General features: G+C 36.3%; 1 long non-coding RNA gene across 1 annotated transcript in view; it reads left to right on the top strand.

Annotated features, from left to right (window-relative positions):
* Window positions 1–20177, top strand: part of LOC142550864 (uncharacterized) — a 34095-nt gene extending 13918 nt beyond the window's left edge. Inside the window, exon 3 of the long non-coding RNA XR_012821436.1 lies at window positions 20055–20177. This is a non-coding gene — a long non-coding RNA (uncharacterized LOC142550864). The remainder of the gene's footprint in view (window positions 1–20054) is intronic.
* Window positions 20178–21686: the final 1509 nt, after the last annotated feature.

Raw genomic sequence — 21686 nt, 5'->3', positions numbered from 1 at the left:
TCTACTAAGGACCATACTTGGTTCGAATACATGGAGTCCATTTCGGACTGCATAGCTTCAAGCCATTTAGATGAATCGGCATCAGACAATGCTTCCTTGAAATTTCTTGGATCACATCCAGGAATGGGCTCACCTTGGTCCTCTTCAAGAAGCAGGCTCAACCTATTAGGCGGCCTCGAGATCCTTTCGGATCTTCTTAGAGCTTGTGTTTCTTTGATTGGCTGTTGGGGTGTGGATTCTACTACTTGCGTAGTGGGTGGTTCTCGAATCTCATCGAGTTCTGTCATCCTGCCTTTTCTATCTAATAGAAAATCCTTCTGTAAGAAGGTGGCATTCCTTGAAACAAACAACTTTGTTTCACTGGGATAATAGAAGTAATATCCAATAGAGTTCTTTGGATATCCTACAAAGTAGCACAAATTGGCTCTACTATCCAATTTGTCTCCCACTGTCTGCTTCACGTAAGCAGGGCATCCCCATATTCTTAGGTAAGAATATTTGGGCAGCTTTCCCATCCGTATCACATATGGAGTTTTATCCACTGCCTTTGTATGGACTTGATTCAACAACCTTGCCGCTGTTTCAAGCGCATATCCTCACAGGGATGGCGGCAACTCAGTGAATTCCGTCATAAATCGTACAATGTCCATCAGTGTCCGATTACGACATTTTGACACACCTCAACTAGGGTGTAGCAGGCGGAGTCCACTGTGAGAGAATCTCATTCTCTTTAAGGTAGTCTTGAAACTCAATACTCAAGTATTCTCCACCTCGATCTAATCGTAGTGTTTTAATACTCTTTCCTAATTGTTTCTCTACTTCTTCTCTAAATTCTTTGATCTTTTCAAAGGCTTCAGACTTGTATTTCATTAAGTACACATACCCAAACCTCGAATGGTCATCGGTAAAGTAATGAAGTAGAAAAGGCCAAATCTCGTGCTAACAATTAGCGGGCCACACATATCTGTATGGATCAAATCCAACAGATCATGTGCACGTTCCACTTTCCCTAGGAAAGGGGCCTTGGTCATTTTTCCTTTCAGACAGAACTCACACGTCTCTAGAAAGTTTATGTCTGACGAGTCAAACATGCCCTCTTCCACTAGCTTGTGCATCATTCTTTGGGAAATATGTCCTAGCCTAACGTGCCACAAATGTGTTTGGTTTAGACTATCTTGTTTTCTTTTGGTTATCGTTGAAATCGTGTTTACTTGGACATTCACTTATCATTGCCAAAACATTTCTGGCCCAAATAATTTCTTATGTACAGGCTTCTAGTAGTGAAACATACATGTTCTAAATTATCGGGCTTTGTCAAATTTCAGGCCCACCACCTTCTCAATAGGCCCAATCATACATACACCATGCTCATGGGCAAGAGCCTCATCTTGCATACGTGTGGTCATGAGCTCCTTGAAAGTAGTGTGCATCATTATGCGAGTTTCATGCACCATGCAACTCATGCATGTGTTATTCGAATGTCAGCAGCATTCAATATTTCCTCAAACTGTCTCTACAGTTTATTTGACATAGGCGCGAGCATATAACACTTTAGCTTGCATACTATGGTCCTATCATCTTGCATGCTTTGTCAGTTCAGCAAGACTGACATTAGTGTGTATGCTATTCTCTCCGAATTTATAACAATTTTCTCAGCCAATCTTGAAAATTAGTGTTCGGTTAGCTTGTTTTAATGATAGAAATGGATTACGTGACGAAATCGTAAATATACTGATATGAAAACAGAATAAACGTTATCGACTATTTTAAAATATTTTGTAAGACGTAAAATATGGTCTTTTGTTTTTACGAATTGCCTCCCACTATTTTGACATATTCATCACCCTCTGGTAACAAACGGGAAATCCAATTTCCTTAGTGAGTACGCAAGGCCCAATTGCGAAATTATGATCACGAATAATATCAGCCAATCATAACTTCCAAAAGGTAGATCCCAATTGCAACTCCTTGCAACCCTTACGTAATTTTGCCTCACGTTTGAGGAGGGTCCAATAATATGATCCCCTTTCTCTTCACGTGTTGAGCCCGGCCCATCAATGTTGAACCTTAATGGACGGTCGCCATGAGATCCCCCAATAATATGAGCCGAAGTCATGGGAGTTCCACGTAGTTCACATCAAATATGTCAGTGGAAGTCACAGCTTTCCGGCGTCCAGGCCTCCCTAATAATATGAGCCAGACACTGACCGCGGGTAGCGTTCATCATGCAACCACCGTTGATGGAAGGCAAGGAATTATTAAACTTTCCTTTAATTATCCTTTTAATGGGCTTGATTTAAATTTTGGATCTCATCCAAAATGAGGGATTTTAATTTTAAAAATTTGTCTCATCATTAATTTTAAAAAACTCGTGCCATGATTGTTTGTATGATTGCCGGATTCATGCAACTCTTGTCATTATATTAATAATAACGCACATACATATTATTTAGAATATATCACATACATCGTAGATAATAATAAAGGATGATCGATAACCGAGAGCTAATTGATCCGTACGAGCCACATACGGATCCATGTCCATAGCCTAGGGAAATGTAGGGATGCAAATGCAACTATTACATAAGCTTCCAAAATTTACATGTCTTCGATCTTCAAAACTCCTTTCGAGGATCTCGAGCCCACCGTCTTCAAATCTTGATCTCCCACTAATTATAATATTTACATTAAATATCCATGGCTCATTGGGATACAAATTTCAGGGGTGGAACGGACCATAAACCAAGCCCACTTTATAATTATCAAATAATTAAAAATTACAACATGTAAAAACCTAACATACACCTAGCAAATTGGTCATGGCTCTCGATCATCCTTTTAATATATAATATCATATATTATATAAATCCGATAATATCACATATTATCAAGAAATCGTGTATCTCGTAAATTATCACTAACCGCCATAATTATCAAATTAAATAAACACTTTTATTTAATTTCAAATAATTAAATTTTTTGTAAAACACCTTTTACCATAAATAATTAAAATCATATTTCAATTATTTATTTTGTAAGAAATTGATTTTATAAAAATTATTGTAGGGGTAAAATCGTCCGTATTTTCATAAAATATCAATTTAACCCAAAATTTTAAAAAAATCAGAAAATCGCCCCCGGGCCCGAACAATTCAAGCCCACGACCCAACAAGGTGCCTGAGACGTTCCCGGGCACCCGCCCGCGCCGCCCGCCCGCTGCCTGATCAGATCGAGCGCTGGCGAGCGCGCTGCGCGCCAGTCTGCCCGGAACAGTTCCGGGCAGACCCAAAATTTTTTTTTTCAAAAACTGATTTTTCAAAAATAATTTTTAGGGGCGTTTTTCATAAAAATTCTTACGCGGTTAGAAATACTAAACTCAACACAATTTAATTAAAACACACGATTGAGAATTACCGGCTCTGATACCACTGTTGGGACATCGTATTCTCGCACCCAAGACGCAGCGGAAGTTTAAAAATTTTGTTCTTGGGCGTCGTGTGTTTAAAAACATTCATAGGGTGTTTTAGAATTATACCTTTGCATTCTTAACGCTGGACTCCAAACTATTCCGGTTTGAGACGGATATAGCCCTTCTTGTAAATCCCTACGAACGGCTCTTCTCCTTTTATCGTCTAATTGGGTCCACGATCAGAAACTGAGTTCTTTGTTTGGATTGCACTAGTAATTCCAAACAATTCTTGCGTTGAGATTGTAATCTCCAAATTTCCAAAAGACGGAGAAGGTGTGACGATGGAAGAAAAAACCATAAACCAACAAATTTTTCCCTTTTTTTTTTCTTTGGTGGCCGTGTGTTTTCTTTCTAGGGAGGAGAGTTTTTCTTTTCCTTTTGTGTGCAAAATTAGGTTAGTTGTTATGAGTCCTTGTGGTATATATATATAGAGTGAGACTCCTAATCCAATTAGGAGTCCCTCTCCCACAAGGACTCTAATAACTTCATTATATTAAAACTCTCATATAATTATTATATAATGTATTTATTAACTTTAATAATACATGATATAATAATACCATCTACACATATTTTATATCACAATATAAAATATATATATGTATATTAATTAAATTAAATAACCATTATTTAATTTATAAATTAACTTCTTGGTTAGTTTAATTCTAGACTCCTCTAGAACATATATGAGAATTTGTGCATGTTAGTAGTCACCACTACTAGCACAATCATTTAATTAGTAAATTCCAAATTCACTAAAAAAAATGATTCCGAACTCATTATAACTCCGATCGACGATCCGAGAGCGCTGATGTATCAAGGATACAAATCTTGTTCATATAATGAAAATTGAAAATTTCGAAGATCAAAATTTTCATTTACCAAATTTGGAACTTACCATATATGGAAGTTACCATATTTGGAAGCTGCCAATTTTAGTGAACTCTTCACAAAACAGGCAGTTCTACTCTCCTTCCTTATTTAGCAATCATGCTAACTTCCACTTCTTCCATCCTATGGAATCAGCTCATAAACTCCTTTATAAGCTTCCTGTTTGATCTCCATCAAACTATAGTCGTCAAATTCCAACTCTTTGAAATTTGACTATCTCAACGGGAACACAGAATCCGATGCTTGTGTGACCCTCAATGGTTCAGGGATACAGCTAGCCGTGGGTTCACATCTCCATGTGATTCAGAATAACATTTATTCTTATTCGGGTTTACCCTAGTTAACCCCATTCTTTTCATCAACTCCTTGATCAAGAATGTCAAAACTCATTTCTGATTGCACCCATCGGATCATGGTAAGAGCGTCTAGTAGCATCGCCCCATAATCCCTTAGGAATCACTGATAGTGCCTGCAAGAACCTTTAGTCATGGTTAGCGTACAGTACGGTCCCTTCAACACATATATCCCGATCGAATCTGCAACCATTGGTATATCGAGAGTTTCATATGAATTCGACAGCGATGTGATTTATCTTTGAGTAATAGTGTCATGGTATGCGCAACTAAGGAAACACCTTTCCAAACTGCACATGTCTTACTCCGGCCAGAGATTCCTTGCACTATTGACTCATCAGACCACATAGGATATCTTTACCCGTAAGTAAACAGTGAATCCCCGACTACAATGTATTTGCTCCTACGTATTTCGAAACTACACCCAACCTCGCCACCTGATGACCCTCGATGGAGTCGGTAAACGGATCAAAGTGCATGCTAGTATGTATAGCCCTTACATTGTCCCGGGTCAAAGGACTAATGGTGTACAACCATAACTACGGACTATTCCACTCGATAAGTGAGAACCACTTGGACAGTCCGAGGGAGGGTTGTTCAGTGCATCATCATATGATCACCCATCTGTGTGAATGGACATCTCTATGCCCTTACCAATGAAACATGGTGTTTACTCCACAGTTGCTAGTCTCGAGCTCGAGCGACCTTTATCCTTGTTTTAGGCGGCTAAATCGACTAGGAACCTATTTAGAATATACGGTACGCTTCCTAATGAGTTTCATGATCTTACGTTGAGACGCAGACCTCATGGTACCTATTGTATATTCAAGGACTTTATCTATGCAGCTTGCATTGGTATACAGATAAAGTATAATGCCATAAACGAATAAAATCGTAAAATATTATTAAAATAAAGATTGTTTTACATTAGAGTCAATAAAGCCCAAGCCATAAGTTGGCTTGCCGGGCACCTACTCTAACACTAGTTGCATAGATAAAGTCCTTGAATATACAAATAGTAGAAAGAATATGAGATGCTCATATGATGAGTATCATGAAACTCTTATTTGGAATACTATATATTCTAAACAGTTCCTAGTCGATTCAGCCGTCGCTAAGAACGATATAGGCCGCTCGAGTTCGAGACTAGTATCTGCGATGTGAGTACCATGTTTCATTGGTAGGGGACATTGTGATGTTCGAACATGCAGATAGGTGCTCCTTGTAGAGTGCACTGAACAACCCTCCATAAAGAACTTTCCAAGTGGTTCTCACTTATCGAGTGGAAATGTCCTAGTTTATGGTTGTACACTCTATTAGTCCTTATGACCCGGGACAACATTGAGATTCTATATGCTAGCATTGCACTTTGACTTGTTTACCGACTCATATGGGGTCATCAGGTGGCAAGGTTGGGTGTTTTGTCGAAACATATGGGAGTCGATGCATTGTAGTCAAGGATTAACCGCTTACCTTCGGGTATGGATATCCTATGTGTATGTAGTTTGAAATCTCTGATCAGAGTATGGTGGTAATTAAAAAAGGAGTTTCTTAGATTACACCATCGAGGCAACTACGATATGACATATAGTATCGATTCTTTGACAGCTCTCGATATACCAATAGTTGTCGAATCGATCGGGATATATGAGTTGAAGGGACCGTACTGTACGCTAACCATAATTGAATGGTTCTTGCAGGCACTATCATTTGATACCTAGGGAATCATGTAAGCGATGTTGCTAGGTGTTTAACATGATTGGTTGGGTATTATCAGACTTGAGTTTTGACGTTCTTATTATCAAGGAGTTGATAAGTAAGAATGGAGCAATTGTGGTATGCTCATATAAGGACATGTTTAGTCCCGAATCACATGGAGATGTGAACCCACGGCTAGTTGTATCAATGAACCATTGAGGACCACACAATTGCTAACTTTATAGATCTCGTTGAGAAGTAAAGTAGTTCAATCTGTTGAACGGCTTATAAAGGAGTTTATAAGCGCAAATAAAAATAGAAGTATGACTTCTATAAGGAGAATGTAACTTTTAATTTGAGGAAGTGTTCCTAAATTAAAAGTTGGCCAAATAAATAATATATTTGAAAACTGTGATTTTCATACATTATTATGGACTAAATTAAATTAATTCAAGTGTTGAATTAATTAAACACTAGTGGACCTAGTAGTGTCCAAATAATTAAATTAATTCAAGTGTCGAATTAATTAAACAACATTGGGCCTTGTAGAGCCCAATTAGAAATAATTATTCAACTAGTGGGTTTGAGTAAAATCAAGTAAGATTTAAATGGTCTCACATATGTTTGAAATATTTAAATTAAAGTCCATGGGCTTTGTAATTGTTACAAGCCCAAACAAATTGCATGCTTGGAAGATGAAAGATTGGAGACAACTTTTTGAGTCAATAGGGATGCATGCCTTTGGGACACACTTTAACTTTTTACATAACCAAGAAAAGTGTATCCCCTTCTCTCCTAAGAATGATGGCCGAAATTTTGAATGTAATTCTCCTCCATTTTTTGTTCTTCAATTGTTGAAGATTGCACCCTCTTCTCAAAGAAAAATCCTCCAATTTTTCAAGTGCAAAATTGGAGGGATCTTTCTTGTTGGTGGTGGGCTTAATTTTTGAGCAATGAGTGCTCATTGGAAGCTTTTAGAAATGTCTACCATTTAATAGCTAAGGTGTTTACATCTTAATTGGAGCAATAATCAATCTTAAGAGATTGATAGGTAAGAATTTCTAAAAATACCCTATGAATGTCATTTTGTGTTTATTGTATTTGCTATACACTATAGTTTAGGGTGCTTCATTTTCTTGCTTGAAAAATAAATTTGAAACTTCCGTTGCGCAAGCAAGCACCTTAATCGATCCCCTTTCAGTTGCGACACATGTAGGATCCAGTGCATTGCAATGGGGGATTCAGCGCTAACCTACGGCTGTGGATATCCTATGTGATGTGATGAAATAATAGTGCGTGGAATCTCTGGCCATAGTATGAGATGTACGTTGGAGAAGGAGTTCTCCAATAGTACATGTGATGCCACTATTTATATTATCACAGAGTTATCGAATTACTATGCAACCATCAATGAACCAATGGTTGCATATTCGATCGGGATATATGAGATGAAGAGACCGTACTGTACGTTAATCATAACCGACTGGTACTTGCAGGCACTATCATTGATACCTAGGGAGTCATAGGGCGATGCTACTAGACGCTCTTACTAAGATTCGATGGGTTTAATCAGAAAATACTTTCTGACATTCTCATGATCAAATGTTGGTGCATGGAATATGGCAAATTAGAGTAAGCCCGAATAAAAGATTATGTCCTGAATCACAAAGAGTTGTGAACTCACGGGTATCCCTGAACCATTGAAGGTCACACAAACAGTGGATCATTTGTTCCCGTTGAGAGAATAAATTCAAGAAGTTGAATTTATATTATGATGTCGTAAATTCAAGGAGTTGAATTTATGATAATTAAATTTTGAGAAAAATAAATTCAAGGAGTTGAATTTAGTAAATAGTAAATTCAAGAAGTTAAATTTATGAATTTATAAAATTTGAGGAGAATAAATTCAAGTAGTTGAATTTATAATATTAGGGAATTTAAATTAATAAATTCAAAAGGGAGAAAACAAGCCATAACCCTAGCCTCCATCCTTGTATTTTTCGAAAATCACTCCTCCCTTCTCTTCCAAAATTCGGCCACCCCTAAAATAAGTTTAGGGTTTGAGCCGCCTCTCGAATTTTTTATCTCTACGCAAAACTTCTTATAATTTTCTAACGCAAGTTAGAAGAAGAACAAGTAATCTGGTCGTGGACCTGATTCGAAGATTAAAGAAAGTTCGTAGAGAATTCATCAAGAGCTATATCCGCTAACCCCGGAGTAGTTGGAGCCTTATGAATCTTTTCACCGAAGGTATAAATTACTAAACATACTATGTATGTTTTAATTGTTAAAACTATACGAGTTCACAAATAAATATATCTTGAATGTCAAGACCAAAAAAAATTTAAAACTTCCGCCGCGTTTTGGGCACGAGAAAATCGAGATCCAACAGTTGTATCAGAGCCAGGTTTTCTAAATCATATGGTTTTAAATTATATTAAATAATTTGTTTCTAACCACACAAAAGAAAATTTTTATAAAATTTTTGCACCATAAAAAAATTTTATTTTTCCAGAAATAAAAAATATATATATTTTTCGAATATGCTCGGAACTCTTCCGGGCAGTCCGTGCGTGCAGGGCCGCGCACGGTGGTGCGCAGTGGGCGTGCGGCGTCTAGCACGCCAGCACGCAGCGCACGCGTCCGACGTCTGGCACGCCAGCACACAGCGTGCGCGCACGGCGTGGGGCACGCCAGCGCGTGGCACGCGCGCATCCGGCACGCCAGCGCGCAGCGTGCGAGTGGCGTTCGGCACACCTGCGCACTCCCGCCGGTGCCCGATACGATCGGACAGCTGCCCGGGAAGGTCTCGAGCTCTGTTCTGATTATTAGGATTGAATTGTTTGGGCCTAAGGTGCAATTTTCTGATTTTTCAAAACTTTGGATTAAATTGATATCTTATGCAAATTAGTTCAATTTATTTTTTTGAAAAATTAATTTTTGAAAAATTAATAAATTTCTTGTAAAATAAATAATTAGATATGATTTTAATTATTTATGTTAAAAGTGAGTTTTACAATAAATCAATTATTATTGAATTAATTGGAAATTAAATAAAAGTGTTTATTTAATTTATTAAATTCTTTAATAATTGTGGTGGTTAGTAATAAAATTATTAGATACATGATTTATCAATTAATTAAATTTATTTAATTAAATTGATGTTAATATTTGATATTAAATGCATGAAGGATGATCGAAAGCCTTGACCAATGTGTTAGGTGTGTGTTAGGATATTTTACTTTTTTATTCATTTTTTTAATATTTGATATTAGTAGTATGCATGTATGTATATTATTAAATAATATAGTTGCATGAATCCGGCAAACATACAAACTCGTGACACACGATTTTAAATTAAAATGATGAAATAATTTTAAAATTAAAATCCCTCATTTTGAATAAGATTCAAAATTTATATCTAACCACAAAAGTAAAAATTAAAAGAGTTTAATTTTTTCTTGCCTTCCATCAATTGTAGTTGCATGTTGATCGCTACCCGCGGACATTGTCTTGCTCATGTTATTGGGGAGGCCTGAACGCCGGAAAGTTGTGACTTCCACCGGACATATGATGTGAATTGAGTGGAACTCCCATGAATTCGGCTCATATTATTAGGGAAACTCATGGCGATCGTCCACTACAATTCAATATTGATGGGTCGGTTTGACACGCGAAAATAAACGGCGTCATATTATTGGGTCCTTATTAAACGTGAGACAAAAAATGCGGAGGTTGCATATGGATGCAATTGGATTCTACTTTTTAGAAATTATAATTGGCTGATATTATTCGGGATTATAATTGGCTAATTGGACTTTACGTGTCCACTAAGAAAATACGATTTTCCTTTTTCATCAGAGGGTGGTGAAAATGTCAAAATAGTGAGAGGAAAATTTATAAAATGAAATCCATATTTTATATCTTAAAATTATTTTAAAATAATCAGCAACCATTATTCTGTTTCCATATCAGTATATTTTTGATTTCGTCACGTAATCCATTTTGGTTATTAACAAGCTAACCGAATCTAATTTTCAAGACTGGTTGGAAAAATTGTTCCGAATTCGGAGAAAATGGCACACACTATTGTCAGTCATGCTAAACTGACAAAGCATGCAAGATGGTAGGACCATAGTATGCAAGCTAAAGTATAACATGCTCGCTTTTATGTCATATGAATTGTAGAGAAAGTTTGAGGAAATGATGAATGCTGCTGACATTCGAATGCACGTACAAAAGTTGCATGGTGCATGAAACTCATAAAATGATGCACACCACTTTCAAAGAGCTCATGACTACACGCATGCAAGATGGGGTTTTGACCCATGAGCATGGTGTACATATGACTGGGCTTATTGAGAATGTGGTGGGCCTGGAATACGTGATTTCTAAAGAGTTAATTGATGACATCAATTTATTGTCATTCTCTTCCTCATTTGACGGGTTTTATGGTGAAATTCAATTTGAATAAGATAGATGATAGTCTTGAAGAGTTAGTCAATACGTTTATGACTTATGAGATCACCATAAAACATGAAAATGTTGTTTTTCTAATGGGCCTCTCATCAGGATGAAAAATGGCTCACAAGGTAACGGAAAGAAATGTTTTGCCCCTCACAAGAAAATAAACCCAATAAGAGGCAAACTTCGAAGGATACTTAAAGAGCCCACAAAGCTTGATAAGTCAAAACATATTTGTTTCACTGCAAGAAGAATGGACATAAGAAATTTTATGGGCCAGAAATGTTTTGGAAATGATAAGTGAATGTCCAAAGTAAACAGGATTTCAACAACAAACAAAAGAAAGTTAGATGATCTAAATCCCGCACAAATATGGCATGCCAGACTAGGTCACAATTTCGAAAGAAAGATGCACAAAAAAGTGGGAGAAGACATGTTTGACTTGTCAGAGATAAATTCTCTACCTACTTGTAAGTCCTGTCTAAAAAGAAAAATGACTAAGACTCCATTCAATGAAAACGTGGAACGTGCGCGTAGTCTACTTGATTTGATCCACACAGAAATTTGTGGCCCGCTAAGTGTTAGCACAAAATATGAGCAATCCTACTTCATTACCTTTACTGATGACCATTCGAGGTATGGGTATGTTTATTTGATGAAACACAAATCTGAAGCTGAAACGTCTCGCTCATTTTTAAAAGTGCGTAAATATTTTTTTTTAAAGCTCGCATTTTCAAAATATCATTTAAACGTTTTGCATGCATGCACTGCACAGAAAAATATAACATTTAAAAATGATCTTAAATATTTGTCAGTAAAAATAACGCATTTTAAAATAACCAAACACGTCTAAAATCATACGTGAACATAAACGTATAAAAATCTTAAAAATCATTGACGTATGAAAATATTCATCTCCTCTCAATCTCATAAATCGTAATGCGGAACACATGTGGTCCTCGGGTCGTGTCACCTTACCAGGTCTGCCTACTCAGAGCTCGGCACCTCCAGTCTCCTCATCATTAAGCTCACATGCATCATACACGCCTAGTGAGTCTAAAGACTCAACACACCTGTACCAGGAATAACAAGTACATATACATAGCACACAGCAGTGAAAAATATCATACTCAACATATATTTCATGAATTAAAAAGCATAACGTAAACGTGTCGTGTAAAATTGTATCGTTTCAAAGCATGTCATCATATACGTATACGTGTCGTGTAAAATCGTATCGTGTCAAAGCATGTCATCTCATGTCATCATATACGTATACGTGTCGTGTAAAATCATATCGTATCAAAGCATGTCATCTCATGTCATCATATACATATACATTTTCTTTTTAATTGAATTCAGTTCATTAGTTGTGACTTTCATATCAGCTCTATCGTATAAGCTCTATCGATGGATCCATCTACGTATAACCACAGTACTGGGCGGCGGGAACATCAGCGACACTCTCACCCGTCAACTCGGCCTTGGCCTATCATATCATCATATCATGTCAATGGAAATACGATCGTCGGGCTCCCTACGGGGCCTTCTCCCGTAAACGGGCTCCTTCTGGGGCCTTTTCCCTCATGATATATCCAATCATATCATCGTATACATATACATCGTCAGTCACAACCAACTCCCATCCTTCAAAAACATCATCATATTCACCACTTAATAAAAATATGCATATACGTAATTTTTCCTTTAAACCAAGCATGCAACGTATATTTTCATAAAATCTTAAAAATCGTGATCATGATGCATAAACCTTTAAAATATAGTAAATTTGTGCTCAGGGCGCTGCCAGGACCAAAATCTCACTCCGGGTGCAAAATGACCATTTTGCCTCTGGAAACCCAAAAATTACCGTTTTGCCCCTAGATGTAAAATTTCACTTTTTTGACATTTTCTTAATTTCATTGACTCTAACATGTCCCAAATAATTATTTAAGCCTACACGAATTTTCCCATATTTTTATTTGGCTTAAATCGATGACTTTTAAATTAATCTTTAACTATAATATATTAATGCGTTTTAATCCCGAATTAAACCAAACTTTAGCATAAAATTCCCAATTTAAAAACTTAGACTTCTAATAATTATTTGAGCTTAAATATAATTTCCCATAATTTTATTAAGCTTAAATCTAGGTGTTTCAATTAATCTTTTAATTAACGTTTCGTGTGGTGACTAAATCCCGGATAAATCCAAAACTCGTTATTTTGATCTGAAGCTTACTAAACTCCTAAAAATATCCCAAAACATATTTATAAGCATTCCTAGACGTAAACTCGAGCCCATTTCATAACTTAACCAAATTGTTTTAAAACTTGGACCGGGGTCATGGTTTTAACCCGAATCGAACCGAAACTCAACCAAATTTTTCTAACTTTTTACCACATCTTACAAACACTTAAAAGTCCTAAAACAATGTAACCAATTGCTGAAAATTCCAGAAAACCGCCTAAAGTTCGGCCCCTTCCTTATTTGCACTATAGCACTCTTATCTTCCCAAAAATTCACGCACTAGCCAAACCCGACGTACCAGCCATGAACCAGCCTACCATGGACCTAGACCAGACCCTAAGGAACCTATTATGACCAAGCCACAAACCCCATGCAGTCTACAACACAGCACCGAAATAATTTCTAAAAACCACTCCACCCGAGCTTCCCTCCTCCCGTGCGCACAGCCGGTGGTTCAGGTGGTTCCAGCGATGGCTTGGCCTTCCTGAGCCGCAACTCAGACCCACCAGGGTCTGATCCCTGCCCTGGTTCAGCCATCCCACAACCAACTCCACCGATCTACCCTCTACGAAACCCAAAACCTCAAAACGTAAACCACTCTTCCTCAACTCCGTGTGGTCTCGTTTCCTGCCTACTATTTCTCTTCATCTCAGTGCTCACAGACCTCAACGCACCACATGACAGTCCCCTTGCACAAACAGGAGCAAAAACCGTGAGTCAACAATAAAGAATGCATGTATATAAACAAACACCGAACATCTTCCTTGTGCATGGCTGGATCGAGAATTCCACCCACAAATAAACACACATCAACAAATATACAGCGTGAATGATGCAGAAACGAAAATACAATGCGTGCCTTGGTGATTTGAAGAACAAAACAAGAAGAGGGAAACCCGGATGTAATTCTTTTGCAAGAACAAGAGCAAACCGAAGCTCCTAGAGAAACTCCCTGTTGAAACCGAGATAATGGTGTCTGAATGGAAAACAAGGAGAATTATGATTAATGAAGAGAAAGTGGAAGATACAAACATGCATTGATGATCTTTTATGCGAGAAGGTTGAAGAGAAGAGCAATGGAGAGGCGTCGGATGGATTAATTTACACGAATGATTGAAACCAAGACAACCAGCTGTATTTCAAGAGAAGAAATGCTGCTGAACCCACATATATAATGAAGGGGTAAGGGGTTGTCTGATGGTGGGAAGGGTAATTGGTGTAGGGTAGGTTTAGGTTTAATCTAATGGTAGTTTAGGTTAATTAAAATGTGCACTAATGGGCCTCAATTAAAAATAAATAGGGTTTTAAGCTCAATAAGCTTAAAAGAAGGTTCATTAAATCCAAACACAATCACGACAAATATTTCTTTTTGGAAATATTTTGAAAATACTAGCCGAACCCTAAAAAAATTCCCCTGATTCGATAAAATTTACGTACCGTTAAAAATTAAAATCATACGGATAAAAATACCCAATAAATCACATTTCCTGAAAAATACCTTTAAAACATCTTATATTAATTAATAAAAATGAATCATGTTATTAAAATAATTTTCCTGAAAATTATCCGGTCTCCGTTTCTCGTTCGAGCGCGAAATAAACTTAAAAATCTTTAATGAACGAACCTTTAAAATTTCATGAATTAAATTCTACCACGCATGAATTATGCTTAAAATGCATAAAAATATATAAACACAAATTAACAAAATACAAATGCATTTAAAACTTTAAAACAATTTAATAAAATACCAAAAAAATTTAATAACTTGGATGCATGTGGTTCACGTGGACCTTCAAATTTTTCGGGATATTACAGAAGCATTTGAAAAGTTCAAAGAATTAAGATTTGAAGTAGAAAACATCTAGAAAGGAGTATTACGACACTTCGATTTGATCGAGATGAAGAATACTTGAGTGCTGAATTTTTGGGTTATTTAAAAGAGAATTGGATTCTCTCACAGTGGACTCCACCACTAACACCACGATTGAATGGTGTTTCTGAATGTCATAATCGAATCTTGATGGACATGGTTCGATCCATGATGGGATTCACTGAATTGCCTACAACATTTTGGGGCTTTGCGCTTGAAACTGCGGCAATGTTGTTGAATAATGTCCATACTAAAGCAGTGGATAAAACACCATATGAGATATGGATGGGAAAAACTCTCAAATATTCTTACATGAGAATATAGGGATGTCCTGCTTACGTGAAGCAGACAGTGGGAGACAAATTGGATAGTAGATCCACTTTGTGCTACTTTGTAGGATATCCAAAGAATTCTGTTGGATATTATTTCTATCATCTCAATTAAGCAAAAGTGTTTGTGTCAAGAAATGCCACATTTTTGAAAAAGAATTTCTATTAGATAGAAAAGGCAAGATGATAGAACTTGAAGAAATTCAAGATACTCCCTCAACTGTAGAAGTTGAATCTAATCCACAACAACCAGTAGTTGAAGTACAAGCTCCTAGAAGGTCTAATAGGGTTATTAGACCACTTGCAAGATATACGCTTCTTCATGAACAAGGCCATGATGAGCCTTGTGTTGGATGTGATCCGATGAATTTCAAAGAAGCAATATCTGACACTGATTCAACCAAATGGCTTGAAGCCATGCAGTCAGAAATGGACTCTATGTATTCAAATCAAGTTTGGACATTAGTGGATCAACCTTAGGGAATCGTTTCCATAGAATGCAAATGGATCTACAGAAGAAAGCTTGGGGCGGATGGGAAGGTAGTGACCTTCAAAGCAAGACTGGTTGCAAAAGGTTATACTTAAAGACAAGGAATTGACTACGAGGAAACTTTTTCACCGGTTGCTATGTTTAAGTCCATTAGAATGATATTAGCCATAGCAGCATGGTATGAATATGAGATATGGCAAATGGATGTAAATACTGAATTCCTCAATGGAGACATCAAAAAGAAATTTATATGTCTCAACATGAGGGATACACATCAGTAGGAAGTGAGCATAATCTATGCAAACTTCAAAGATCAATATATGGTCTCAAGCAGGCGTCAAAGAGTTGGAACCTCGGATTTGATAGCACTATCAAAGAGTTTTGGTTTTGCTAAGAATCCTGAGGAACCATGCCTGTACAAGAAAGTTAGTGGGAGTGCAGTGACATTCCTAGTAATTTATGTTGATGACATCCTACTCATTGGGAATGATGTAGGATTAGTGCAATCAACTAAAGTATGGTTAGCAAGTAAATTTTCTATGAAAGACATGGGTGAAGCATCCTATGTATTGGGAATACAAATCTATATAGATAGATCAAAGAGGATGCTGGGGGTCACCCAAGCAACTTATATCGATACCATTTTGAAGCGATTCTCTATGGAAGAGTCCAAGAGAGGATACTTACCAATATGTCATGGTGTTGCTCTATCTAAAGCTATGTGTCCCAAAACTGATGAAGAGATGGAGATGATGACACGTATTCCATATGCGTCAGCCATTGGTAGTATCATGTATGGTATGATATCAACACGTCCTGATGGTTCTTACGCTCTGAGTGTTACAAGCAGATATCAGGCAAACCCTGGTCCAATGCATTGGAAGGCCGTGAAAGATATTCTTAAGTACTTAAGAAGGACTAAGAACTTGTTCATGGTCTATGGGGGTGGAGAACTAAAATTGAAAGGCTACGCTGATTCTAGCTTCCAATGTGACGTAGATGATTTGAAATCGAACTCTAGTTTTGTATTCATGCTAAATGGTGCGCTGTCTCTAGGAAAAGTTCCAAGCAAGACACCGTTGCGGATTCTACCACTGAAGCTGAATACATTGATGCATCTGCTGTAGCAAAAGAGGCAGTTTGGATGAGAAATTTTGTCGAAGAATTGGGCGTTATTCCTAATGGAGTTGATCCAGTCCCGGTGTATTGCGACAACACTGGTGCCATTGAGCAAGCAAAGGAACCAAGGTCTCATCAGCGATCCAAACATATACTGAGGAAGTTCCACATCATACGGGAGATTGTGGGAAGAGGAGACATATCGGTCGAAGAGTCCCCTCTGAAGATAATGTTGCTGATCCACTTACAAAGCCCTTTCCAGGACCATTGTTTGAGAAGCATCGCGAAACAATGAGATTAAGGTTATAGGTAGTTGGCTCTAGGGCAATTGGGAGATTGTTAGAGTAGATGCCCTGCAAGCCAACGGTTGGCTAGGGAATTCATTGACTCAAGTGTAATAAACAATCTTTGTTTTAATATAATTTAATTTTTTATGGTTTTGTTTTACTTTATCTGTATACCCATGCAATCAGCATAGATAAAGTCCTTGATTATGCTTTAATATAAATGAATCGTAATTCGACGTTGAAAGTCATTTGTAAACGCTGCATATTCTAAATTCGTTCCTAGTCGATTCAGCCGCCTAAAACATGGATAAAGGTCTCTTGAGCTCGAGACTAGCATCTGTGATGTTGTGTACCGCGTTTCTTGGTAAGGTCATAGAGATGTCCAAACATTCAGATGGGCAGTCATATGATATTATACCGAACAAGCCTCCCTCGGACTTTCCAAGTGGTAATCATTCATCGAAAAGATAAGTCCGTGGTTATGATTGTACACCATTAGTCCTTACGAACCGGGACAACACTAAGGCTCTATATGCTAGGGCTGTGCTTGGACTCGTTTACCGGCTCCAGAAGAGTCATCAGGTGGCGAGATTGGGTACAATTGCGACACATGTAGAAGCCAGTGCATTGTAGTCGGGGATTCACCGCTCACCTATGGGTGTGGATATCCTATGTGACCTGATGAAATAATAGTGCGTGGAATATCTGGCCAGAGTATGAGATGTACGTTGGAGAAAGAGTTCTCCAATAGTATATGCGATGCCACTATTTATATATATCACATAGTTATCGAATTAATATGCAACCCTCGATTAACCAATGGTTGCAGATTCGATCGGGATATATGAGATGAAGGGAGCGTACTGTACGTTAATCATAGCCGACTGCTTCTTGAAGAAACTATTAGTAATACCTAGGGAGTCATGGGGCGATGCAACTAGACGCTCTTACCATGATTCGATGGGTTTAATTAGAAAATAGTTTCTGATATTCTCATGATCAAATGTTGGTGCATGGAATGAGGCAAATTAGAGTAAGCCCGAATAAAGGATTATGTCCTGAATCACAAAGAGTTGTGAACTCACGGCTAGCTGTATCCCTGAACCATTGAGGGTCACACAAGCACTGGATCATTTGTTCCCGTTGAGAGAAAAAATTCAAGAAGTTGAATTTATATTATGATATAGTAAATTCAAGGAGTTGAATTTATGATAATTAAATTTTGAGAAAATAAATTCAAGGAGTTGAATTTATTAAATAGTAAATAAAAGAAGTTGAATTTATGAATTTATAAAGTTTGAGAAGAATAAATTCAACTCCTTGAATTTATAGTATTTGGGAATTTAAATTAATAAATTCAAAATTTGAATTTATAATGAATTTAAATTAAATATAGTGGAAAGTATGTTTAATGGGCTTGTAGGAGAGTACAAGTCCAATATACTAAATAATTAAAGTTATTAATGGACTTTGATTAATTAATTAAATTAGTTGGACTAGCTCAATTAATTAATCAAGCTCATTAATATTAATTATGGATATTAGGTAATGACTTGTTTATAAAAGAGAGAAAACAAGCCATAACCCTAGCCTCCATCCTTGTATTTTTCGAAAATCACTCATCCCTTCTCCTCCAAAATTCGGCCACCCCTAAAGTGAGTTTAGGGTTTGAGCCGCCTCTCGAATTTTTGATCTCTACGCAAAACTTCTTCTAATGTTCTAGTGCAAGTTAGAAGAGGAACAAGTAATCTGGTCGTGGACCTGATTCGAAGATTAAAGAAAGAAAATTTAAAGAAAGTTTGTAGGAAATTCACCAAGAGCTATCTCCGCTAACTCCGGAATAGTTGGACCCTTATGAATCTTTTCACCGAAGGTATGTATAAATTACTAAACATCATATGTATGTTTTAATTGTTAAAATCATACGAGTGCTCAAACAAATATATCTTGAATGTCAAGACCAAAAAAAAATTTTAAAACTTCCGGTGCATTTTGGGCACGAGAAAATCGAGATCCAACATATAGGGCTAACAGAATCCAGGCAAAAACTTGTGTGAGACGGTCTCACGGGTCGTATTTTATGAGACGAATATCTTATTTGGGTCATCCATGAAAAATTATTAATTTTTATGCTAAGATTATTACTTTTATCGTGAATATCGGTAGGGTTGACACGTCTCACAAATAAAGATTCGTGAGATTGTCTCACAAGAGACCTAATATGGTATCCATGGATTGTCATTGGATTTTAGATTTTTAAATGATATCAATTCAAGGGTGATTGTATTGGGCCAGTATTGGTTGTTCTGACTTGTATAAAAAAAATCACACAATTTATCAAGATATATGTCATTGGAGAAAATTTATTATTTTTCTAAAGACATTAGAGTTTGTTTTTAAAAAAATTGTCTAAAAGTTGAATATCCCAACTATACGCCTTTAATTGCATGGATCTCATTCACGATTTTTAGGCAAGTTTTTTGAAATGATCAATAAGCGTGGCTCAGATTTGATAATCTTCCTCCCATTACTTCCCTTTGATTGATAAATTGTATTTTATAAAAAAAAAAAATTTAAAAGCAAAACAAAACGGTCACTGGAGGGGTTTTAACAGTTTTTGGTAATTGTATTTTATTTTATAATTAACTGTTGCAAAACCACTCCTACTTCCACCTGAATGATAAAGAATGCAGTAATTAACGATGATCTTTGTGGGTTGAGAGACTTTTAACCCCCCGCCCCAGTATTTTAATCTGTTCGATATATGTCGAGTCGAAGCTAATATATGATCAGATGTTAGATTACTTCTTGACTTTTGTGATCATCTTTGCAGCTTTTGGCTCCTCTTCCTATTGTTCATTTGGCCACCATCCCCATCCCCATCACTGGAACCAACATCAACCCTGCTAGGAGCCTCGGAGCCGCCATCACCTACAACAAATCACAGGCATGGGACGACCAGTAAGAATAATATCTCATCTTCTGTGTGAATCAATTTGAAACATACTGTATAATCATTTGTTTCTTGATATTTTTTGAAGGAGCTGTTGCTTATGATTGATTATTGCTTCACAGTGGATCTACTGGGTTGGTCCCTTCTTTGGAGTTGTATAATCATTCGTTTCTTGTATTGTTTATTTACAGTCAAATTTGAAGAATGTGAGTCGTGATTATATCCATGATAATACTAAATGTAAGCTGCTTCATTCGTGTATTGATGGATTAATTGTTGTAGAAGGCGAGTTGCATCCACATATCCAAACACAAAGTTGCATCATGTTGTTCTTGTGGATCTAGTTGGAAAATTTGGGTTGACATGGTTTTTGTGAAGAAAGTGGACCTAATCTGAATAAATGATGAAATGCTTTTTCTCGAGGATGCAATAGGAAACACAGTCGCATGGTTATATAAATTTATAGTCTTGTGTGATTGATATATATTCCAATGATTTCCGTGAATTGAAAGGTTTATCAATGTTATTTAATTTGTAGATAGTTTGTGAGATATTTAGTCTCTTGTGACTTATTAACTTTGCTACTAAATTATAGTTAAACTTAGCTCAGTTTGTTGTAATGATCTGATTTTTCTATTTTCATTAGTGAAATTGTTTTTTTATTAGTTTTTCATTTTAATTTCTCAGTTTAGTTGGTTGAAGTTTCTATTATATTGTAATCATATAAGACAATCAACGGCGAACGTTGTATGTTATCAATATCTTTTTTGCGGCGTGCACATGCGTGTTTTACGCATTACCGATGTTTTACGCGTTCTCAATGACCCATGAATTTCAACAACTTTTAATTGTGATGCGTGCGACATGCATTGCAAAAAGATGATTTGTGCATTGTGAAAAATCATTTTTGTTATAGTGAACTCTGAGCAAATCATTTGCTATGTGTAGGTTGGATGGTTTAGGTAGTGTTTGCAAATATTTAGAAAAAAGAGATTTTTCTTTCAAATTTGTAAAACTTGGTAAGACAAAAGTTTATAATAACTTTTTTTTAAGTATTTACAAATACTACCTTATGGCGGTGGAGCAACTATCTTGAGGTCAGCTAGATCACTTGAGAAAAATAATCCTCCCTGCTGGAAGGATTGCAAACTATCTGCAAATAACATTTAAAAACTGGATTGGACCAGTCGGTTTGATTGAGAAACGGTCACGAATTATTTATTATATTTTCAATTATATTTTCTGATATTTTTTCAAAAAATTTATTTATTATATTTTAATCTTTTTTTAGTTGTATATATATGATTATTTTGATTTTGAACTTTGTTAAAAATATTATATTATTAATATCTTATTTTGATTTATTTTTTATCTAAAAAATAAAAATATAATTATATATGATAATGTGTATGTTATTTAGATCTTAAAATTTGATTAAAAAAATTTATCTATATATTTAAAATCTTTAGAATTTAAAATATGTTATTTATCATATCATGTTATTAGTTTATA

The sequence above is a fragment of the Primulina tabacum genome, chromosome 7, assembly GCF_025594145.1.
Source record: "Primulina tabacum isolate GXHZ01 chromosome 7, ASM2559414v2, whole genome shotgun sequence".
Taxonomy (NCBI): domain Eukaryota; kingdom Viridiplantae; phylum Streptophyta; class Magnoliopsida; order Lamiales; family Gesneriaceae; genus Primulina; species Primulina tabacum.
This window is presented reverse-complemented; position numbering and strand designations above follow the sequence as displayed.